Genomic DNA, 25,358 nt, shown 5'->3' with positions numbered 1-25,358 from the left:
TGCACCCTAAAGATTCCAAAACCAGAAAGCAAAGAAAACCCCAACCTTGTACTGTTTGTTTGTTATTTAATCTCAGGACGTGTTTGCTACTCTTATCATTTGGAGGGGCTGGTGCATGAACCGAGCGGGCTGGCAATTGCGTTATGCAGATGGTTTTCTTGTGGGGTGGGAGGTCGGCCAAGTGAAATATCGCTGGACTCAACATTTAGGATGCTGCCGTTGTTGTCACGAGGGGGGAAGAGAGGGGCGCGCATAGATTTCGTGCCAGGTCTACTAAACTCTGAGGATAGTTTTTGCAAAGTTCTGATGCGCCCCTGGTTATTCCCACCTCTTCATGCAAAACCCCGGCAGCTCCCGTGGGCCTGAATCGCTGCTCCCATTGCGCTCCCCCAACCCCAGGATCCTGCGGCCCCGGCTCCTCTGTCCGCCTCTGCAACCGTAAGAGCAGCACCTCCCCGCCGCTGGCCGCGCGGCGCTGCACCAGCCAGCGAGTCCCCGGCACCGAGAGCGAGGACTACAACTCCCAGCCTGCCCCTCGGCCGCGCGCGAGCACAACAGGGAGGCCGCCGCGAGAGGACGTTGGAGAGAGCGAGCGAGCAAGAGACGCGGACTGGCTCGGTGAGAACGCTGGAGAGGGAGATGCGCGTGCGCCTGAGCGCGGGGATGCCGGCGAAGCTGCCATTCGTGGAGCGGCGCTACGCCTGTTTCTGCGCGAAGGCGTCCGCGCCGCAGAAGGAGAGGGCGCTACGCGGTTTACGTAGCGTTATTGTGAATGGGAAAGGCGGGCGGCGGCGGTGGAGGAGGAGGAGGAGGAGGCCGGGGGGGGGGGGGGGATGATGTCAGCCTGCGAATGTCAACAATGTAGCGATTGAGGGGAGTAGGCGGCGTTCCGTTGGGGAGAGCGCGAGCCACGGGGAGAGTGTAACCAGCAGAACGGGGGCAGCCGCCGCCGCCGCCGCCGGGCTGCGAAGGCACCGAGCTGCCACCGCCTTGTGCAGCCGCCGCCGGCCCCGAGTGTAGCAGCGGCAGCCGCAGCAGCAGCAGCGTAGCGATTCTTGTGCGACTCCCCCTCCCCACGCCCCCTCCCCCTCCCCTGCTGCAGCCTTCCCTCCTCCTCCTGCTGCTCCCCGTCCCCTCCCTCTATTTTTCTCTGCAAAGACTTGGGAGGCCGCTGGGGTTTAAGCCATCGCCATGTGAGGTGCGTCTCCGGGGGTGCACATTCCTAACCGCAAAAAAAAAAAAAAAAAAAATCCCTTCCCCACCCCCTCCATCAGCAGCAAAGCCAGCCCCCTCCCCACCCCGCTCCACCTCCCACTCTGCCCCCGAGCCCCAGCGGGCTGGGGAGGCTGCCGCGAGAGGGGAAGGATCGAAAGTTGCAGGCGAAGAAGGTGAGTCCCCTTTTCGCAGCTTTTCCCCGGGGACTGATGGGGATGAAGTTTGGTGTGTGTGTGCGGAGCCGGGAGAGTCGCGGGGGTGGAGGGGGGGGGGGGCGGCCGTGCAAGGGCGGATTTTCTCCCAGCCCGCTGCTGCGGGGGGCATAGCTTAAACACAAGCCCCGGTTCGCAGGAGGGCGACCAGTAATTTCTGAAAGTGGGAACCAACCACGGAAAGGTTGCGTAACTGAAAGTGTGTAAAAGGATCTGAAGTGTGAGTGAGTCCAGCTCGGCTGTTTGTTGGTGGCCGGTACTAGCTTGGCTTGACGCGTAGGGACCACCGCAAAGGGCGCCTTTTATGGGCGTTCTGGTGGGGATGAAGGAGGAGGTGTCCGATGCTGCTCAGCCCGCAGTCGCTTTAGCGTGCGCGCCAGGGGAAAGTGTAGCTGGGTCTATTGCATGCCCGGGGATGGGTGTCTTGAGTAAGCAGCAGGAGGAGGAGCACAAGAGTAGTAAGTCGGGCACGGGGGCCCTGGTTTTGTACGAGCGGAGGGCAGCAGCTGTCAGATTTCGAGGCCTTCGTAACGAGCTGCGAGAGGAGGGGGCACGAGGCGAAGACCCCTTGGCTACCCCCCCCCCCCTCCTCCTCCTCATTTCCCCTTCGCATCTTTTATTTGGGCATTTTAGCGCTTTACGGCGACTGGCTCGATCTTTCTTAAAACAAGGAGAACCCACCCAGAGGGTTTGCTACGCATTTGTTGGATCCAGGCCCCCCCGGCGAGCAAAGAATGCCTCGGTTAACATAAAGCGAGGAGGGTGCTGCTAAAAAGCAAAGCAATCGGGATTGCATTTCCCTTTGGGTTCCTTGCACACTTCCCTTAAGCAATGTGCCAGTGTGAATTTTTGCCCTCGCTGGGTGGCTAAATACTTCCTGCGAGACCCCGCTTTACAGCCACCCCGTTTACGTAAAGCTCATCTCATCAACCCCACTCCTCCTCCCCCTTTCCTTTGATGGGGTTTTGTGTTCGGGATCTGATGTGTATCGCCACGTGAAGCTGTTCAGTTCCCGGATTTCTCCCACTTTCCCCTTCGGGTTAGTGGTCACGTTGCGGTGTTTTGCCGTGGAGAGATGTTGGGGGGCTGGTGCACTTTCGAAGTTACAGCCTCATGAAAGAGGGTCCTTTCTGTAGCTTGCTTGCTTGCTTCTTTGGCTTTTCTCTAAGAGTGGCTCAGCTATTTCATTAGACACCTGCATGCGGGTATTGGCCACACTCACTTGTAAAATGCTGGCGTGGGCGTGGGGTTCGAACCCTGACTTCAGCTACTTAGTCTCTAAGGTGCCACAAGTCCCCCTTTTCTTTTTGCGAACACAGACTAACACGGCTGCTGCTCTGAAACCTTCAGCTAGTTTGTAACTGCAAGTTGTTGCCAGACAACGGTGTAGTTGCTCAGTGTGTGTAACAGCCTTCAAAATAATTTTATTATTGGCAGTGTTCTTGTGGTAAACGAGACCCAGTTTTAATGGTTTCTGGCAAGCATCAGATCATTTATTCATTTCTCAGGTGACATCTTTTTGCTTCAGAGCAGTTTTTCTGTAAATTTCATCTGTTGAGTGTATTTTAACAAAAAAAGCTAATTTCTTTCCTGCCTAGTGGGGTCTGCAAAGAAGATGGTGCTTAATGAGAGACAATGCTTTTTTCCCCATTTGGAGTAAAATTAGAGAGAAAGGGTAACTCTGATAACAATTTTCTCATTAAAATCATTAAAATATAATATGTAGACAAGGCAGTTAGCTGCAAAACCTCTGGCTGTCATGAAAGAAGCTAAGTGTGAAATCATGCCTCTCTCCTTTTGTGGAACAAGCTATTTTTATAATACAGCGGGTGTATTGCTTAAAATGCTTCAGTTACTGTGAGATCATCATACCCTTATTACTGAAGCCCTGGCAGCTGTGGAGTAAACTGTATTTTTTATTCTTTAAGGTAATAATGAACTTGAGGCAGAAATGGCACCTTGTTAGAATCAGACTTTAGTATCTAAAATGATTGCTAAATTATAGTATTGCTGTTTGCTCTGCTATAGTTGAACATTTGTCAGTGTTTTAATGATAAAAATCCATTTTATGAGATTTCATCATTGTCATAAAATGTGTATGTATTTTAATGTGGTATCTTTGCTCTTGAGCAGAGAGCGAGTATTTTAATATCTTTTTCTTTTTTGGAGGGGGGTAGATTTGTATGAGATTTTTGTTTTAGCTACATGTAAGTGTAGTGTGGAGGTGGTGTATTTGGTGTAGACACTTGTATTATTTGACAATTGTTTGGATAAGGGAAAAATAAAATTTTGAGTAGGAAATGGAATAATTGCTTTTAATACATTTGAATAGAATAAGATGGCTAAGGAAGTGTGTTAAGCATTTAACTACAGGGCTCGTGTAGTAACATTTTATTAATCTAACATTTCAGAAAGCACTTCAGTGTGTAAATGAAAAGCTAAATTCTGCTTCAGATGAGGGCATATCCTTCTGAAATTCAAGATTGACTTTGTATCCGCTTGCGTGGGCCCCTCACTGTAGTATCTGAGTGCCCATGTCGCAGGTAGACTGGCATAGTACTTCACTATACTTTTAAAGATTGGTGTTCTTTTCACACTTAACCATCTAACTCTAAAGATTGATTTGAAGGTGTTGGACATTATGCATCAAAATCAGCTGCACAAAGTGGAAGGAAATCTTGTCTAATAGTAAGAGCGGAGGATAGAGAATCAGAATTTCAAGTTTCTCTTTCTAGCTTTTCCACTTGCCAACTCAGATATTGGGCAAACCACTTACCCAAGGTGTCACTCAGTTGACCAAATTGTAAAATGAGCAGAATAGCAACATTACAGTAAAAAGTCCTATAGAAGCACAAGTAGTGTTAAGATGTAAAATTAGACAACATTGCATTTTTTATAATGTGCACTAACATACATTTTTAAATGGCAGTCAGCAATGAGTACTGGGAGGAGGCTGTACACAACAGACGATACTCCAAATTGTGTTTAATAAAATAAAAATACTAATTGTTATAAATGATTTATATCTCATAGTTTTAAAAAGCAGGAAATTCAGTAGTAGGGCTAATGTTTCTGGTTGCACCCTAGCATAGAGGCACATGGGACTTCCATTAGAATTAATATAATTTATATGTGTAAACAGAACAGACCCCAGATACCATGATGATAACCCTGTCTCCCGCCCCTCCCCCCTGGCAATCTTTGCTTTCAGCGATAGTACCTTAGCATTGAAGAAAAAATTTCCAAACTATAGTGTGCTGTGACCTAGGAATAATGTATATTGCTGACCGAGAAATGGCCCAAATCCAGATAAATAGGAGTATCATGTTGATGTCTAATATTCTTAATATGAAAAATCCTGGTAGATGTTTTGACATTGTAGAAGGCCTTGGAGACCCATTGACATTAATGAGGTTTAGTACAATCTCCATGCTGCACAGGGGTCTGTGCATCGCTTCATGTATGCACATAATTAATGTCAGTGGGAGAGATGAAACCGAACACCTATGTATATGATATGTAGTATGGAATGTGTAATAATAATTGCCCATATTTAGTTTTTTAAAAACCTCAATTGCTTGGCTGTTTAAAGCTTGTTTTGTAGCTAAATAAATTGAGTCATACCAATGGTCCATCTAGCCCAGTATCCTGTCTTCCAACAGTGGCCGATGCCTGATGCTTCAGAGAGAATGAACCGAAGCAGGCATTTTATCAAGTGATCTATCTCCTGTCGTCCAGTCTCCGCTTCTGGCAGTCAGAGGCTTAGGGGCATCCAGGGCACGGGGTTACGTCCTTGACAATCTTGGCTAATGTCTGTTGAGGCTTACTCTACTAATATCTGCAACCCTGAAAAACAGTCAGAATGACTTCCTCATTATCTTTTAAATCCCATTCCCCAAAACAGTAAAGAGGACTACTTTCTCCTTACATGTTCATGATATCCATTCATTTCAATAGGACTTTACTCATGCATGCATAGGGTGAGAAAAGACCTCTAAAAGTGAATCTGGGATGAGAAATTGTCCAGTTTCAGCTTGATGGATGTTTAAAACATCTCAAAATGGGTCATACAGTAGTATATGACAGGTCTTAACTAGACTCTTCAGTAGTGATTACATTTTTTATACAAGAGTGTGAATAGGTGATTTCTTAGACCTGCATATACTACAGGTGTATTGGGGAATCTTTTCCTTTTCTACTGCAGATGGTCCAAATGCATTTTACACTGTCCTCTAATTGTATGCAAAGTCCTGCTCATCTTGTAAGAGTGTCCACTCTTATTCAAAAGTGCAGTCAAAGACAACTTTTCTTCATTTACAAGCCTGACTTCTGTGTCTTTTGTCTGTTGCACATGTGACTTGCATTCTAATGAGCAAATTATCACATCCTTCAAGTATAGATTTATGTTCACTTTGAGTGTGGTGTAGGGCTTGTGTATAACTTATTTCTGAGTTGGACTAAGGGGCATATACAATGCATTTTGTTGATGTAGTAAAGAAAAATTGGACCCATTTCTAATGAGAAATACCAGCTTTCTTTAAAAATCTAAGTGATTTGTTTATCCATTACAGTCAATTTGGGAGAATGTGACAGATTCTTTGAAAATACTGGTTTCAGAGTAGCAGCCGTGTTAGTCTGTATTCGCAAAAAGAAAAGGAGTATTTGTGGCACCTTAGAGACTAACAAATTTATTAGAGCATAAGCTTTCGTGAGCTACAGCTCACTTCATCGGATGCATTTGAAAATACTGTAGTTCTCCACTAAGATCTGAATAGGTTTTAAATTTGAATATATTATTGCGGTTGAATGAACAATGACTCCCTACCTCTAAGTTTACCAGTGGTTTGCCAGGATAGTGTTCAGAATGCTTACTCAGCTTTTTACAAAAACTGGTCACCATTGCTTCAGCCAAAACTTATTAATCTTGGCAGCTGTCTCAATAATAAGTACACATTTGAAGCTTGCATCAGGAAATGTATGGCTCTGTAGCCAGCTGAGTTACAGTGTGCTCATTTTGCTTTTTAGTTAGGCTGAAACATCTTTGTAGTGTGTTGAAAAGCGTGATACTTACTCTGCCATTATTGGACTTTAAATTATAATTTAAGCAAAATCAAGCAGTGAAATGCATACAAATTTCTGTGTGACCAGTAATGAGCTTAAATTGATGCTACTGGGTTAGTACAAAAACTATCAGCACTGACTGAAGATCTACTAATGTTCAAAATATGGTAATAAAAAAGAATGACAGAATGGGTTTTTGAAACCCCACTAAATAGTTATAAGTATCAAGTCTTTGATCAGCCAAAAAGGGGATGCTGCTGGAGAATTTTCCTGTGGTTTCATTGCAGGTTATATGCAAAGGCCCACCAAAACAGTTCGGAGATCATAAATTGTATTGGTATAGTAAACGGATGATTACAAACGGGCATTGGAGTGGGGGGAGCGTGACGGCTTTCCGTACAACAATAAACAGAATGCCTGACTTATCACAGATTCCTCCCAAACAGATTCTCTACAATAAATTTACATAGCAAGCCAGTGTTTTATTTGACATTTAAACTAGAGCCTCAAAGAGAAGTCACTACAGTCTACACTTTCTTTTCCCTCTTTGTGTATAGAAGATGACCTGAAATTCTCTCATCCTCTGAGACTTGCTTCTTAAAAACTTTTATTTCATGGAAGTGTGAATATCATTTTTACATGACTTCAGAATGTATCAGCAACAAAAAAAGTGTTGTTTGAAGAACTCGTAGAAACTGAAAAACCTGGAAATTTCCAGTTGTTTAAATCTCATGGGTGTTCAAATTGAGGCTATTACTTATTTTTGGCAATCTGGCTTCAAAATATTCACCCAAACTATAATAGATGTGTTCCATTTGATTTTAATGTGTAGGTTCAAGAGGAGTCCCCCATTCATAAAACCAGGAACTGTATATAGGTGTCTGTCACCATGCAATTCTTGTCTATAAAGCAACAATTTTGCTTTTTGCAAAGAGAGAAATGAGTTAAATGTATTTGAATAAAGGCAGCTAAAACAAAGTGACCCTTGAGACTTGAACACAGCTGCTTGTTATAGCTGACATTCAAAGTGTTTATTATTAGTGATTGTTTTATAATTTAGATCTAAACTAGGAAAACAAGAACTGTAAGTGTGGAGGTGTTCCTGTGCACTAATTTGCATACACCCTGTTTTTGTTTAGTGGGTAGGTGTGTGCACTGTATGCAGAGCAATTTAACATGTCAGCAATTTCCTACAGGCAGCTCTTGCTGACTCACGTGTCTGCTGCAGCTCAGAGCTACTCTCACTATAAACTGTCCACAGTAAGAGAGACAGACGTAGAGAATGTGAGTGTTGGTACATATTTTCAGTTCTCTGGCCACTGCTTTGCTGTAGTTTCTTCCCCAGTACTATCAAAACCTTTCATTTGTTTAGGCCAGGATTTTGGCATTCATGGCAAAAAATTGCAGTTTTCTCCACCTCTGTTCAAACAATGGCTAAACTGCGTCTGGTTCCTGCAAATGTTTAATAGGACATGTGTGTGCTTGTGTTGGTTTGTGTGTTGTTTGGCTTTCTTGAATGGGGATGGTGGCTTTACAAAAAAGGAACTATTGTTCCTGCTTCAGATACTAGGTAATTATCAGTTTTTGAAAAAGCAGAATTACTCATTCCATTCAATGGAGAATTCCACTTTAAAACCCAAAAACTTGATGTAGTGTTCTATTATTTTCAAAGTTCTGCTAGCTCTTGGATTCTGGGTTGTTGTTTTTTTTATCCTATGTTCTGAAATAACTCCTGTTATTAACATTAGAGGACTCCTTCATTTATATGAGGATGAAAACTTATATTCTAGTGCAACTGGTCCTTTTTGGATTTATGGACTCTGTTCTGATGATTCAGAAGGTTCCTCAAGGTGACAGTTTCTGCTGATTCCATATATTTGTAATTGGTTTGTGTTTTGTTTGAATCTGTCACAGAGGTCATTGCAGAAATGGAGTATATTACCCATTTTCAGTGCTGGATTTAATCTTGATTATTTTAAAGTTTAAAATAAAGATTAACTCACTTTTTTTCTGAAGGGACTCCCCTTTATGTAACCAAAAGTAGTCAATGTAAGCAATCTCTAGAAGGATGATAAACTAATCTGCTGGTATTAAACAGGCATTGAGAACGAAGGTGAGTTCTTGTCTCCTGTTTTGTTTTTAGTCAACTACTTTGACCGGTAATGAATAGAAAACCACACTGAGTGCCGTGTAACCCACGAAGAAGATGGGTGTTCTTGGTTTCCGCCAATACAAATGACTCATCAGTATCAGTAGGGTTTCTACTTCTAATAATAAAACTGTGCAAGACCTTTAAAACATGTGGTTTTCACCCCTACTCTTAGTGAAAGGTTGGAAAATATTACTTTGTGTTTTTTTTTAAGCTTATGGAAGGTTTCATGATTTGCTTTACAATGTGAAAGGTCTTCCCTCTCCTTCCGCCCACCCAATAAAAATTAGTTGCACCATTAGTTGTGATTCTGCTGCTTTTATTTGCACTATGAAACATTTCCTAACCTCCAGTCTTTGGTGTCCTGAGCTTTTTTGCACTATGTATAGTAGATATTTAGTTGCACTGTTAGAGGAAATATAAGTGGAAAATCTAACCTCCTTTATCTTGGGAGGAAAAAAGGATGCACACTGCCTCATTCTACCAAGCTGTTGTTCTACCATTTAATTCAATTCAGTTAAACCACTGTGGAGGATGGTAATATTGCCGAACAACCTATATTGCTATTTGATTTGGTGTCAAAGGATCCCAAGAAGAAGGGTAATAGAAAATAAGAGTTGGAGAATAAATGGCAATGTGCAAAGCTGATTGCTCATTGCCTATGAGGCAATTTGTCTTCTAGTAGTAAAAATGCAAAAAAGAAACTGATTTCTACTAAACCTTTGTCCTTCTTGGGTGCTCCACCCCTCCCTTTATGTTGTATAGAGAAATTCAAACCTGATAAGAATTATTAGAGGAGAAGAAACTGTCTAGTCTGTGACAGTTGTGTTTTCATTGTTCTTTGGGTATGTTGTCTTTTGCATGTGCTTTTGTAAGTTAATGCATTTTAAAAATTGATATAAAACAGACTACTTTCCACCCTGTAATACAGGTCAAATATAATGATCATGCTAATATTACAGCTGAAATACTAGTATTTCAAAATCAATATACTAGGTATTTCAGCTGTAATACTAGCCATAGTATTCTTTGAAAACACTTCTGATTTGCTCCCTTAATTTATTTAGAGTGATGCTGTTTTGCTTTGAGGATGGCAGTGTTTAAAAAATTTCAGGATGTTATGCGTAAAGAAGAAGAAGACAAAACAAATCTTTGCTGTTGTATTACTTAGCATATTAACACATGTAAAGCTACCTTCCAGATATATTGCTTCTAATGTTGCAGTGCTTGCAACAACAAATCACTTTTTTTAATTTGGTGTTTCTGATTGGGCCTCTTTAAAATGGAATTTAAAAAAAAAAACTTTTTGGGGTAGATCATAAGCTAGTGAAAATTGCCATAGGCTCCAGTGAATTCAATAGATAATTCACAGCAGCTGAGGATCTGCCCTTTTTATGTTTAGAAGTCATTGTGCGTAGAATCGTATTTTAAAATATCTATATTCTGTAAGCTGTTTTTGGTTTCCGATTTTACTGGATTACTTCAGATACAAGATATAGGCAGGTGTATAACCCAAACTAGGAATGAGGGTTTCTTTCTGGTACCTTTTTACTGTGAAAAGCACACTGAATAATACAGTTGTACAAGTCTGTGTAAACCTTACTGTGAGAAACATAAAACTTCTAATTATTCAGTACATGCAAAAATACGATGGTCCTGGTTTTATAAGAACAGGAGGGAATAGATGGCCAAATCCTGTAATCTTTACTTAAGGAGAACTAGTGAAGTACATGAAGTAATTTTGTGTGGGTAAGGGCTAGAGATGGGCTGGATCAGATGTTGTCCAAAGTTGAAAAGGATCTAGATTCATTGTTCTGATTTCAGCCTGTCTGTAGAAAAGACTCAGGACCACAGACAAAATGGTGGTAGGTGCATTATAAACATAAAAGGTAAAATTTTCAAAAATGTGCAAGTCACATAGGCATGTAAGTTCCATTTTCAAAAGGACCTCAGTGAAATTAATGAGACTTGTGTTCCTAAGTCATTTAAATACTTTTGACAGTTTTACCCAGAATGTTTAACCTGCCAAACACTTCAGATTAAACCCAATGCTTTTGAGTTTATTTTCAAACCCTTTATGCATTCTTGTATAAATACTTTAAAATGTGTGGTGAGGAAAAAATGTGCAGAATTCTTGTGATAAAAGTCCAAATCAGTCAAGAGTATTCAAAAAACTGCAGTATTTCATTGAACAAGTACATAAAACTCATACATACAATAGTTTTGTATAATGAGGTGGCTGTTTGTCATAGTTGGAAGTTCAAAGGCAATGCAAACAAACACTTCTGCAAAGGATTCTCATGTTTATGCCCATTTCCTTTGCTTTCCTTTCTTGATCTTTTTATTTCTTTCTTTTATTGTTAGGCTAAAAGTGGAATAAATGATTCATTCATTAATCAGTTTCTTGGACAGTTAATTCTCTACCAATTTATTTTTACCTTCCACTGAATTCATAATGTGAGTAATGCTTAATGTGGTAACCACCAAATTCCAAGCTGAAAAGCTGTAATCATTACTAAAACACAGTATCTAGCCTTTCCCTTAAAAATATTGCCATTCTGTGTGTTTGAAGCTAGTATGATTTGGCATGCTGAATGATAGTCGCAGCATAATAGTTTTGTCTATCCTTGATTGTTAATTCAGAATTCAAGGTTGCAAACTAATACACAAGTTCATTTGGGCACGGACTTGTGTGTTTTGGTTTTAATCAGTATAACATTTCCTGTTCTTCCTTTCAGCTCCCCACCACTCAAAGCCACAGGCTCATATGCTCCACTCGTTGGTTTCCACTATTTTATTAAGCTTTGTCATTCTCTGTGTCACTAAATTGGGAGTACATTGAGGCACACACTTAGTGAAAGCTGCCTGATATTGTCATGAAAGACTGAAGTTAATGTTAGTTAGCAAACAGTTGCATTGCTTTTCAACTTCCTTTTGATGAAACAATCCTTATGCTGCTGAAGTGTTATCTCTTCAGAACTTGAAATTATAAAACCTTCCTATAAAGATTGTCTAGATATTTGGTTATGAGGTGATGCCAATCATTTTTGAAGATGAGTATAGTAGTTAAAATACTACAAGTGATTCAAACAACTCATTCTTTCTCATGGGAACTGGGAATACTGTAAAGATATGGTCAGTAATGTCATTGAAGAACTTTATAGAACCCAAAGCCTTTTCAGAGTCTTCTAAAATAACAACTGACTAAAACCCTCAAAAGCAAAGGAATTTAAGTTAAGGAGAGACTTCAAAACTGTGTGTGTGTGTGTGTGTGTTTGGGGAGTAAGAACAGTGATAACAAAAATGATTCACTTGTCCAGCCACTTTCTTTGTTCACTTTATAGTTATTTCAGATATTTCTTTCTTTTTTTCAACGCCACTTCTCCATCTGGTTGATCCTGAAGTGAGGTCATTACCTCGATGTTTGATGTTGGCAGGTTGCCATAGATATTCATGTGATGCCACCAATTCAGCATTACGATTTCACTGTAAACTGAAGCAGCAAGAAAATGGCAGGTTGTGAAAATAACATGTTCTTGTTAGTATCTTCACTAAGCAGAAAACAGCCTTAATCGCTTCCAAAATAATAATGCCATGGTATAGATTTATCACTTGCTGGAGCAGTCACCTTAATGGAAAAAAAATCTCTGTGCAGGTTAGTATTTTGGGGGGAAAGACATGCAAAAACTTTTACCCATTTCAAAATCTGATCTTAAATCTCAAGTTTTTGAAGCCTTCAAATGCCTTTGTTCAGTTCTGGCTCTGAAATATGAGAAATCCTGCACTTAGGAAATTTTCAGCCCCACTTTGCAAACTGGAGACACTTTGGATAGTTCATCTAAGCTTTGGGTAAACATATATAGTTTGAATGCTTATCTGAACATGTAACCTTTCAGTTTTGCATATCCTGGTAACTTAAAGACTTTGTAATATAAATGCTTTGTTTAAAATGCATTTACTTCTCAATACATTGTTTGTAATCATTTAGTTACAAAAGCAATGTGCTTGTGGTTAGATTTGGGGTGGAGTTCAATTGTATTTTCAGGATGGACATTAGCTGAAAACTGTATCAAGCGCTTTACTATTTTTAAAAAGAGTGATTTATAGATTTTTGTTGTCGTTTAGATCTGCTCATGAGCTGGCAAGGTATAAGCTGTGTTCTAACTTGCCACTGTTTGAAAGGAGCAAAGAATTAACCAGTACTACTGCGTTTCCTGCCCGTGTCCTGCCTCAATCGAAACAAAATTAGTCCCATAGGACCATATTTCACCCTGGACTTTTTTCATAAATTCTCATTTATTTCAGCAACAGCTCCTAATATGATACAAAATTGGAGTGAGCCAGAGATCATAATGAAACGCCTGAGAAATTGTGGCATCTTACTGTGTTGTTACCAAAACACCCCTTAACTTTCAACAAGCAGAATTTACATTTTAATAAATGGCCTGGAATCTGCCCAGTTAAGACATGTGTCTTGTCTCCCCATGCAATACTGCACAGCTGTGATCAGTTTAGACAGTTATGTGGGTGGCTTCTCGGTATTAAAGAGAGGATGCTGCAGGCCAGGTGTTCTCTGAGAGGGGCCATCAATCAACTTTTGAACCTACTACCTCTCGCCGCTCACCCACCCACCCACATCTCTGTGGCCCAGTACAACCCAAATTTAAACTTTCAGGGCATGCTATAAGACCTGCATATTTTCCAGGGCCCAGGGGAGGAAGAAGCTGGTGTCTGCAATAGTGTTGGACTTCTTGTCTCGATACTACATTTGTGTGTGAATGTGGAGTAGCTGCTAGTTTTACTTTTAATTTGATTGTATTTTTAAATTTTGATAGGCACCTAGAGATGAAATTTGGTGCTTTTTTGTATATTGTTATAAATCTAAGTAGATATGTTGCAAGGAATTTCTTGATTACTTCTAGCTGTTGGTCTTCAGTTCTTTAACATTGGAAGACTGATCTTGCAAGCTAATCTTTTACTGTCAGAAATGGACCCTTTGTATTTTGTGAGGTTTTTTTTTTTCCAATTCATTAATGTGGCATAGTTGCCAATCTTGGAATTTCAGGTACATACATGACATTTCCATGTCAGAAGGTCAGACTAGATGATCACAATGGGCCTTTCTGGTATGATGATCTATGAATAATCTGTACTTGTATAGGTAGGTGATTTACACTTTATTTTAGCACCCCACTTTTTATAAGTGCCTTTTTGTGGGATGTTCAGGGATTTGGGGGATTCAGTGGCCAAACAAAAATGGATCAAAAAGTCCAAGGAATGTAGATTAATCTGGAATGCAGCATGTACCATTGTGTTAATAACGTAATTCTAAAGTCATATTGAATGCTTTTTCTTTTGTGAAAGGTTTTTTTTTTTTTTTCTTCAGTTTGTTTTAAAAGACACTTTTTGGAGATTGAAGAAATTTCTTTATAAGAAGCATGGTAGTGTCCTTCCTTATAATTGTAATATAAAACATAGTTGAGAATGTGTAAACATATAACCTGGAAAGGATTCTCTCTTCTATATTTATAGAGCAGTGATTCATTTTGCAGGTGCAGATTTATTCAGTTAAAGAAACCACTATTTTAAATAATTGCTCAAGTGAAACACAGAGTTTACACATGACTTTTAACTATTAGCTTTTATTTTTAACTCCCCCCCCCCCAAATAATAGCAAGTTTAAGGCAACTCACGGGGGGAAAATCACTGTTGCAGTATATGCAAATTTTGTCAGTTTCCAGAAGACGCTTCTTTTTTTAAAAATAAAATTAAAAGTAGGTTGACATCCTGTAGGCATGAGGATTCTTGGACTTTTCCTACCTAAGTTCCAGGTAACAGGAATCCCCTTTTTTATTTAGGGCTCATCTAAAAACCCCTTACACTCGTGTATAAGGGCTAAAAGTCTTCTTAAAGGGTATACATCTTCTTTTGCAGGGGTATTAAAATCAGCTGAAACCCAGCTGCCCTGTAGTTTCCGCAAAGAAAGCCCCTTTAGATGGGTTTTGCTGTTGGGCTCAGGTTTCAGGTTCACAAGGCCCTGTCATTCTATTAGTGGGTTTTTTGTTTTGTTTTTTTAATGCAGTACACCTTATTGATCTACCCGAATAGCCTTGCTTCAGAACCGGTGGCAAGATCTGTGCCATAATTCTACTTTATCAAAGAAAAAACTGTCTGAACCACATTGGTTAATGGTACCTAAAGGCCAAAAGGAAATGAGGATACTTCTGTCCCCCCTCCTAACCATCCTCTTTCTCCCCACTCCAACCTCATTCAATCATTAGTGGAAAATGCTGATCAGAAGGGCAAACGTTTTCTGCTGAGTGCTAATCTCAACCGCAGCTCCCAGTAGCCAACAGAGGTTATGTCCTGCTTACCATAATTTTCCAGTCTTGTGTGGGTTTGAGGGGGATCAGTTGCCCCTTGTGTTTTTCTGGTAGTTTTTTATGTAGAGTAGGTTAATCATCACAAAGATTTCTGACACTGATACTCCACGTATATATTTTTACACATATGCTGATAGCTGCCTGTGTACTTTGTGGCTGTTGCAGTGTAGCTGGAAAGTATGTGGGAGATTGTCTGTCTGCTTCCTCTGAGACTGTTACAGGTGGTCAAATGAGGTTGGGGGAAGGAGGAGAAGCAATGAGAGAGGTATTACACCCACTTCCTTTGGCGTACATTGTGATGTACTGTAACCCACTGGTTCAAACTATATTTGCACTGCATCAGGTTTTGCTTGCGGTAGTTTTTCTTTCACTGTTACTGATTTGCTTCTTGTAGGTTTATGACTAAGGCTGCGGTTTAAATTTGCCCATTTTAGGTATATGAAATCTTTAAAATTATCTAGGGTTGCATTTCTTCCTCTTTTTGCCATGGCCTTTTCTGTCTTTAAAAGTTTCCACAACTTTTAGAGACCCAGAAGCTTAAAAAAACACCCCAACCATGTCTAATAATCAAAGGTCAAAAAAGATACTCTCTATCATACAAAAACTGAACCTATTTTGGGGGCATTGTAAACAATTTTTTTTATGCAAAATTATACTGATCCTTAAAATTTAAGTTAAGTTACGTTTTTTCGATATTTGGAATATTACAGGAATATCATTCAGATTAGGTGTCTTTCCTCCCCACGCAAACTGCCCACAAGTAGCTTAATGCTAACATTTGCAAATACAGATTTGTTTTAAAGTTCTAGTATATCTTCCCCTTATATTCTGCAGGTTTCAGAGTAGCAGCCGTGTTAGTCTGTATTCGCAAAAAAGAAAAGGAGTACTTGTGGCACCTTAGAGACTAACAAATTTATTTGAGCATAAGCTTTCGTGATGCATCCGATCTGTAGCTCACGAAAGCTTATGCTCAAATAAATTTGTTAGTCTCTAAGGTGCCTTTTCTTATATTCTGCAGGGTCTGCAACTCCATTAATCACCTGCCTACTGTTTAATACTCTAGATAGAATGTACCTACAGTGCTGTTGAATATTCTAAGTGTGTGTTCATATTCTGTTATTTCTGATAGGATGTTAATTGAGCATGACTATACAGTAAGTGTGGTGGCAGACTAGTAGTGAAAGAGTTAATATCAATAGGCATTGCATCTTCTCACTAAGGAAAAAGTGGACATGTGTAAGTAGATAAGAATATTTTAGTGCCCTTCTTCCTTCAGTAAGAATGTGCAGATCCCATTATCATTAACTTTCCTCATTGATATGGTCTGTCAACATGCCATTGAAATTTAGTGGAATGTACCTACTACCGTTTTTAGCAGCGAAACAGGTATGTTCCACTTGGACGTGCCTGAAATGTCTGGTGTCAGTCAGTGGTTGATAGAAGTTACAAGTGTTCCACTTCAGGGGGATTTGTGCACACTACTGAAGATAGGCGTTGAGTTATTGAATTTAATTGTTCAGTTAATTACAACTGAGCTGTAAGATACACAGACTGTCTAATAATAATTATAATGTCTCCTATCTTATTGTTGATTCTGACTGGAAAAAAAGACACATCTATTTGATAGTATGGAAAAAGTTGAAACTTCAAATTATGGTTTGAAAATATTAATTTATGCCTGGTGTAACAGTTATGAATTAGCCATGGTTGATGCATGCTTTGAAAAAATGGAAGGTAAAATAAAATGGAAAAATTAAAAAGTAAAAGAAAACTAAACTCAAAGGCTCCCACACAAATATAGACAGAGACCTGAACAATTAGCAAAGTGGAACAACATTTTAGTTAGCTTAATTTTGAGGGTGCTGCTACTCATTTTTTAGCACATTAGCCTAAGAGTTCAGGTCTCATGGCAAGACTGTTCATTCTTAACTCTTTCTAGCTGTATACTGTGGTTCAGACAGTGCTTGGGAAGAGGTGTGTGTGAAAGGGGCTTTCAGTTGAAAACTCCTGTAAGTATGCTCAGCTGCCAGGCTGAAACTTTTGTACTGCTTTATTTATATATAAAAAGTTTGTATAGATCAGGGGCTCTCAACCTATTTACCATTGTGGGCTGCTTATGCAGTTCTCTATATGTTATGTGTGCCGCATCACTGCCCCCTCCCCCCCACACATTCTACCTGTATGGCCCTGATGTCACTTGAGTCGCAGCTGTATGCTGATTGGGCCGCAGGTTGAGAACCACTGGTATAGATGATGCAAAGGCACAAACTTGCTGAACCCATGATTCAGAAATTACGCAAGAAGTGCGAAAATTAGACTAAAAAAGCTGGTAGGTACCTCTGTTATATGCCAAAGTGGATGTATAATTACATGCCCCCGTTCATGTAGGTACTAGAGTAGATGGTGACATTAAAAAAAAATGCATCTATGCTAATTAAATCATTTCCTTACTGCATCACTTCAAAAATACTGTATCCAAAGAAAAATGCAGCTTGTTTGCTTACAGGAAGCCATTTCTTTAAACTAGAACATACAGTAAAAAGGCTGGGTGGGGCATGTTTGTCTCAGCATGAAATCAAAAGAAGATGAGTGCACTGTATGGAGGGCTCCTTAAATGAATCCAAAATACTTCTCTCTCTGCTTCTCAAAATCAATTGGTGTGCATAGCAGTCCTATTGTAAAACACTGATACAATGAGTCAAATTACATGGGAAAGAAACTCTGCCACTTAAACAATTAAAAGGCCAAAAAGGGACATGTGATAAGAGAAGCAGGAGAACTTTGAAGAGTGTGTGTGTGTGTGTGTGTGTGTGTGTGTGTGTGTGTGTGTGATACTTACACACACATACTCAAAGTATCATACACACACCCCCATTCAATTCATGCATATATTTATCTAAAGGTATAAACTTTACGTTCTGCTCACAGATACATGACAAAAAATATCTTTTTATTTCAAAGGGCCTAATGGGTAACACAAAGAAAACATAAATATATTGTACAGTGATTTCCATATAAATACAAACTAGAGCAGAAAAACTTGACCACATTTAAGTGAAAGGAGAACAAAAGTTAAATTGAATTGGAAACAGCTCTTAATTCCCACCCCCCTTTCCCCAAAGAACGAATAACTTACTCTTCTTGATGGAACATTGTGTAATGAATGAAGGTTTTTTATAGATCAAGATAAAGATGTAGGTGAGGGAGATGTTGTTGATAGGTGACAAACTATATATAAGATCCAAAAGAAGTGTCCTAGTACACTGCCAGTCACTGACTAAATTAGCACTCACTCTAGATTTTATTAGTTTAAAGGAAATGTAGACCTGGAATGTTTAAATTGTCTGTTGTGTTAGCTTGATTTGTAACTGCAAAATAAATGTTTGTGTATTGGTTGCTGGACTGTTCACTACAATAAAATTATAGCAACCCTCCTCCCACACTGTATTAGTATAAAACACCACAAACAATATATATTCATATTTAGAAATTAGCAGAAGAGTATATCACTGTTCCTGAGGTTGGAGCCTACGAAATTGAGCTGTCTGTGACTTGGCTGTCACCGGTACAGTCAGTCAGGCCGATCAATCTTAGAATGCTAGTGCCCATGTTTTTGTCTCCTTTGTCTCACAGTTGGCTCGCCACTTGTTGTTTATCTTGCTGGCAGTCAGAAGCAGCTGGGTCCTGTAAGCTGAGATGTTGTTTTTTCTTATCCTGCCGTGCTGGTTACCCCATTGCGGGAGCAGTGTTACCTCATTCTTATACTACCAGAAGAAACAGATAATTAGGGAGAAGTGCAACGCTTATTAATTTGTGTTGTAATAGCACCTAGAAGCCAGGGCCCTGTGTAGGGCAGCACTCTCCAAGGCTCCAACGATTTGTTCTTGAGTACCATCTATGACCTGCTCCCTATTTCCATTTTCTCCCATAATTGACTGACTCTAGGGTTGAATTGCATGCCTGCACCATATTTTCACACCCCAAGCTAATAGAGGCTTCAGTAAATATCTCTTATGTTGCTAGCACAATGGCAGATAACGTCTGTTACTAGCTCTAAGGGTCTATATGTAGCTTAACAAAATTTGGTTGCTTCCAGGCTCCCTTTCTCTCTGCATCACTTTGCTCCCCGATAAAGGAGTCTATTGCTAGAGCTCTCTCGATTTGAGCTTTGTATGTATGTTTCTTTTCAGTTCTCTCTAAGGGACACTTTGTTTCCTCTGTATAAAAGACACTCACTCATTCACACCATGTCATGAAGGCCCCAGAAATGCCCTTTGGGGAAGAAGACACTGGAATTAGAAAAAGAAGCTGCTGCATGGAGAGAAACCTAAACAACCCAGTCCTCTTAAAGAAAACTTCCTGAAGAAGTAGAATTATTTGGTAATACACATATCTCAGACCATGCAGCATCATTCTCAGATACCAAGGAGGCCAGCCTTCCATTCTAAAGTGGGTGGCAACACTGAATTCTGTGCAAGATACAAAAGTCTTGTTGGCTAGAAACTTGAATGTAGCTAAATCAGAACTTCAGGTGTTGTCTTCAGTTTTTCTGTGGGGTCCCCTAGGCAGAAAGCTGGAGGGAGCAGTGAGAAGGACTTTTGATCAATAAGCATCTCTGTCTGTAAAAAGAAAAGGAGTACTTGTGGCACCTTAGAGACTAACAAATTTATTTGAGCATAAGCTTTCGTGAGCTACAGCTCACTTCATCGGATGCAACACGTAGCTCACGAAAGCTTATGCTCAAATAAATTTGTTAGTCTCTAAGGTGCCACAAGTACTCCCTTTCTTTTTGCAAATACAGACTAACATGGCTGCTACTCTGAAATCCGTCATCTCTGTCTGTGTCACCTGTATGTTCTGAGAAGTAATAGCATGGCTAGCAGAAATTTAAGCTGACAAAAAACATGCTAATAAACAGTCCTAACTGGTCTGTCATAATCTCTCCAAATGCTTTTTGGTATTTAGTAGTCTTAACAACCTGGTGCTCTATTTTGCTTGCTTTTATTATATTGGGTTTCTCATTAGTGGTCCACTGGAACTTAAGAATCCATCCTTGAATTGTGGATAACTCTTCTGAGTTAAGAATGTTGACTGTGGCCAGACTCCAGTATTAGAAAGATTTGAGGAATATAAGCTCTCCTTTCCACTACTAGCTTCAGATCTCAGAGACAGACACAGTCATTTGCCTTCTGTGTGCAAACACTGTTTGTTTCAATTCCAAGCCTCCCCCCTGTCATAAATCAGAACTAACCCAAGTTCCAACAGACATAGTGGCAGTGTTAAATTCTCCTTTTTACTCGGGGAGAAAAACCCAAATTCACAACAAATAATCCCCAAAATTTACTGGAAATATTTAAGGCAGAGTATAAATGCATGCCCCAAGTCTGAAATTATCCTCTTTTCCTTCAAAAATGGTATAGGATCAGCCCAGTCAGTTGGGATCAATCTTTTTGGGGAGTCCACTTGAATTATTCTGTAGTTAAGAATAGGGCATAAGACCTGTCCCAGATCTAAAACAGTCAGGGGACCATCTTGATGCTGTGAGTATTTCTTCCTATCAGTAAACAGCAAACAAACAAAAAAAACAACAACCCACAACCCTTCTCAGCTGGTGGTGCAACAGATATAGTGAGTCCCTTGAATTTCATCCACCACAGCTGCAAGCCATGAGTATATGGGGGGAGTCCCCACCAGCTGAAAATAATAATTTCCCCTAGACTTTCCATTGGGCAAAGAAACTGTGTAGTGGAACAGAGGACAAGCTCACCTGGATCTCCTGTCGATTTAAAGAGCACTGAAAAAACCCATTCCTATCAGTTCAGATTACGCTGCGGTAGCTTGCTTGAATTGGAAAGGCGGGATAGCCTAAATGCTTCTGTTAAAGAAATCCAAGCTGATTTGCAGTGGGTTGTGTAAAACTTAAATCCTGTAACACCCTTTTCTTCCCCTAACATTTCAACACACACATGGACTGGCTGAGCAAGACACCAGAGCATGTGAGTGGAGTGTAAACTAGATAATCTGTAAAGCAGGAACAATATGCACTGAAAAATAGGTAAATCCCAGATACTGTAGCAGATATCCAGGAACGGGAGCATGAGTAGAGGGATGCTTTTGCTGTCCTCTGGCAATAGACTCCATGCCTCCCATCCCTTCCTCCCTCATTGCCTTTCTCCTGACTTGGAAAACAGTCAAAACGGTGGAGAAAAAGCAAAGCCATCGAATCATTCTAACCACAGGAAGGCCCTGCTTCCAAGTTTGCATTCCAGAAGAGGCATCAGGAAAGTATTCTCTTTATCATTGCCTACTCTTCCCTTTTGGTTATTGAGACCTTAGTACACTTAAATCTACAATACTCTGTTTTTATGTAGGTAGAGTTCCCTCCATTGACTAAATATATTTTTGCCATAGTCTAATTTGTGTACAGTGTGTCTAGTTATTAGTGATCTTTAGTTAGATATTTAAATAAGTGGATGAAGAGTTCTAAATTAATTTTATCAATGCAGGAAAGGCATCTGGGCAGCTATTCTGTTCTGTATAGGTTCTTACACTGCCCCATCACTGTAGTATCTGAACACCTTCCAACAGTGCATTAAGCAGCGTGATGAACATCTGTCACGTGTAATTCATTCTCTCTCTCCTCCTCTTCCCTGGGGGAGATGAGTTCTATGTGTGTGTAGTATATGGTTTTGTTTTGGTTTCAAAATATATATGTATAATATGCATGCTGCTGTTTGTTTAGATTAGAGAAGGCAGATGGCAAGTTCCATTGTGCTTGAAGGGAGTAGTTCTGACTCCTTCTCAGGGGGTACTCAGGGCTGAGGCACCTTGGCTTCCTCATGCTAAAGGCAGGTGGTACCTTGTCTGTGCCTGCTGGGCATTGGCTCCCAGTTCCACTGGCCATGGGTAACACAAGCTCTCTCTCTAGGCCTGCAGTGGTTAATGATAGGCACGCTCCAGCCCTCTGAGCATCCCCTTGGAGTGTCCAGCCCCTGCTCTGCTGGACACTCAGTACTCTCACATCCACTGCTTCAAAACAACCAGTAGACTGTTCACCTCCCCCCCCCCCCCTTACCAGTTCCATCTCAGATCACCATTCCGATTAACGCACAGCATTTAGATTGGTTTATAGCAAAACGAAGAATAGGTTTATTTAACAAAGCACAGAGCTTCCAAGTAATTGCAAGTAGAAGTATTGGAAACAAATGGTTACATATAAAATAAATTTATAACATGCATTCTAGAGCCTAGATTTAATTAACAAGATACTTTCTTGTCTAATAAAATGTTGCTCACCTGCAGTTTACAGCCAGGGTAGCTGTGACACTCTTTTCATGAGACAAATCACTTGCCAGTTTGCCGCCTCGGTGAAGGATCCTGTGTGTTCTTTTTTGCATGTTCTAATATACCAGACTAATCCTTTGATCTTAGACACAAACAAGACACACCCTGCTGATGTTTTTTTCCCTGTTGTTTTTCTCTCTCATAGATTTCCCAGTCTTTTCACTCTTTGACTCAGTATGCGATTAGGCATCCATCGTAAGGCATGCAATACTGTCCTGGCCGGAGAGAGAGATAAGTGTCTGTTACCTCAGGCATGTTCCTTTCACATAGGAGGTATGTCACCTCCTGGCGAACTGCCTTAACTATCAGACTTTAAGAATATAAATTTTTGTTTAGATACATAATTCCTTAAATATTTTCCATACATATATTTCACAATGATTATGATGACCAGTGGGCTTTTGGCTTTTGATAGAGACATCCCAGGCCACCCTTTCATGAACTATTGTGCATATATCCGGCCTAATGAATCCCTGTAAAACCCTGTGCTCCCTGCTTGTTGGCACAAAAGAGTTCCTGAGTCACAGCAGTTAACCAGTCTTCATCCTGGAGCTTCAGGCAATCTTCTAGATATCCTGGGCCCAGGCCACTGAGTGAGCGCCTTGAAGATAAGGACCAAGACCTTGAATTTGAGTCATTATTCTGTGGGAAGCCAGTCTGCAGAGCAGAGAATTTGGCAACCTCATGCATTAGTGTGTAAGCCAGTTTTGAACTGTGAAGGATTAGGAGGATGCTTAATGTGGGGGGCATATTATCCCTCATCTGCATAATGCAAAGCTGCTTGTATCTTCCTCTGAAGTATCTGGTGCCGGCTACCGTTAATGTTATGCCAACAAAACTATACAGGATCGTTTCAGGGGACAAGACAAGATGTCACATTTATTATAACACAATTTGATTTAAGACCAATAACTAACACCTATGTACACACACACACTCCCAAATGTTCTGCAGCTGCTGTATAGTTACCAGTCCTGAATGTAGCTTGCGTTCGTGGCTTGAGTTCGTAGCTTGTGACAGCGAACTGGCCAGGAAAGCTGGGCACAAGGAAGGGCTGGGTCTCTGTTGGGCATGCACCAATGCCCTTCCATGTTGGCAGCAGAATGTTACCCTTCAAAGTCTTCCATCTCACCCATCCTTTTTGTAGCCTTTAGTTTGAATCCAGAGTCTATAGGTCTTACTGTGTCACGCTGCCTCTGGGTTCGGTGTGATTGATCACCTGTCAGTTGCAGACATGACTTTCAGCCTAGGACCTGGCTTTGATGTTTCTTCAATTGTACTTTTGTTCTTTTCTTTTTAGGATGGACTCTTCTTGCTTTTGTCAAGGCTGTTGTCTGCATCTTCAGCCATTGGTGTTTATGCATTATTTCATCAGGACAGGCTGGGGCTGGAGGTTGATTCCATTATCCATACATACCTTATTCACACATCTAAACTAAACTAGTAAGATTACTGCAGGGTTTTGCAAAAATGAAGGGTGCAGCAAGCTTTTACAAAATGAAGCAAGCATTTTAAAATGGAGTTTGGGACAAGTTAAAATGGAGTTTGAGTTACAATATGGACAAGTGTAAGGAATGGCAAACAGGGAACAGAAGTTCCAATATAGACAAGTATAATAAATGACAAACAGTAAGCAGAAGTTGCACTGTTTCAACATTGTAAGTTTCAGTGATTTACGCGGCAATTGGATTGAAAGTGAAGCTCAATTAGCCAGTTATTGGAGTAACTGGTTTTATGAATGAATGTTGTTTCATTCATAAAACTTTGCTTATGAAGTTATATTAATGAAGAGAACAATTAAAAACAATTTCATTGATCAGTTCTACACGCTTTATGTGTGTGGGGGGGCATCTTATCCCTCATCCGCATAATGCAAAGCTTCTTGTGTCTTCCTCTGAAGTACTGGTGCCGGCAACCGTTGGAGGTAAGGACTAGCTTGACCACAGGTGTGATCCAATATGGCAGTTTCTTGTACAGTATATAGCACCACTATACACTAGCCATAGCTAATAGTAATGTTTATTTGATGGAAATAATTGGGAGTTTTCTAAAAAAAAAAACATTTCAGTCACAAGTACTATGTGTAGGAAACAGCTTCTAAAGAAATTTAAATAAACAAAAATGAGAGAAGTAATCTACATGGCCCTAGGCCAGGGGTGGGCAAATTTTTTGGAGAAGGCCACATCTGGGAATAGAAATTGTATGATGGGCCACGAATGCTCACAAGATTGGGATTGGGATGCAGGAGGGTGTGAGGGCTCTGGCTGGGAGTGTAGGCTCTGGGGTGGGGCTGGAAATGAGGAGTTCGGGGGGGGGGGGTCCTGGCTGGGGCATGAGAGTGGGGGGGAGGGGGGGAGCTCCGGCTGTGGGTGCGGGCTCTGGGGTGGGCCTGGGGATGAGGAGTTTGGGGTGTAGGAGAGGGCTCCGGGCTGGGATTGAGGAGTTCAGAGGGGGAGCAGGGCTGGGGGAGGGGACTGGAGCGGGGCCATTGGAGCACATAGGAGCTGGAGGGGGGCCATGCTGCGGCTTCCGGGAATCGCATGGAGCAGCCCCCGATCCTGTTCCCAGGCTGGAATGTTGGAGGGGGGGCCATGTGGCTGCTTCCAGGAGCCATGTGTAGCGGCCCCGACCCCGCTCCCCAGCAGGAGCTCGAAGGCCGGCTTAAAACAGCTGGCGGGCCGAATGCGGTCTGTGGGCCATAGTTTGCCCAACCCTACCCTAGGCTATATCACACAATATGGGATAATGATCTCATTTATTTATTATAAAAACCCATGGTCACAGAAACTTGTAATCTTTCATGAGATTACCAGTTTGGTTGATAAGGTAATAGTGTTGACGTAATATACTTGACTTGACTTGATACCACACGAGATTTTGATTAAAAAAAACTAGAACAATATAAAAGTAGTGTGCCATACATTAAATGGGTTAAAAAAAGCTCTGTGTAAGGTCGAAGCTTGTCTTTCTCCAACAGAAGTTGGTCCACTGAAA

General features: G+C 40.8%; 1 protein-coding gene across 2 annotated transcripts in view; it reads left to right on the top strand.

Moving 5' to 3' along the window:
• Positions 1 to 547: 547 nt before the first annotated feature.
• BACH2 (BTB domain and CNC homolog 2) overlaps positions 548 to 25,358 on the top strand; it is a 276,014-nt gene continuing 251,203 nt past the window's right edge. Inside the window, exon 1 of one of the 2 annotated variants that reach the window (XM_038394078.2) lies at positions 548 to 1,388. The gene's annotated coding sequence lies outside the window, so the exon portion shown is untranslated. The remainder of the gene's footprint in view (positions 1,389 to 25,358) is intronic. The other variant, XM_038394080.2, reaches the window with a different exon arrangement.

Source organism: Dermochelys coriacea, chromosome 3 (assembly GCF_009764565.3).
Source record: "Dermochelys coriacea isolate rDerCor1 chromosome 3, rDerCor1.pri.v4, whole genome shotgun sequence".
Lineage (NCBI taxonomy): Eukaryota > Metazoa > Chordata > Testudines > Dermochelyidae > Dermochelys > Dermochelys coriacea.
The sequence above is the reverse complement of the archived record's forward strand: the minus strand, read 5'-3'. Positions and strand labels throughout refer to the sequence as shown.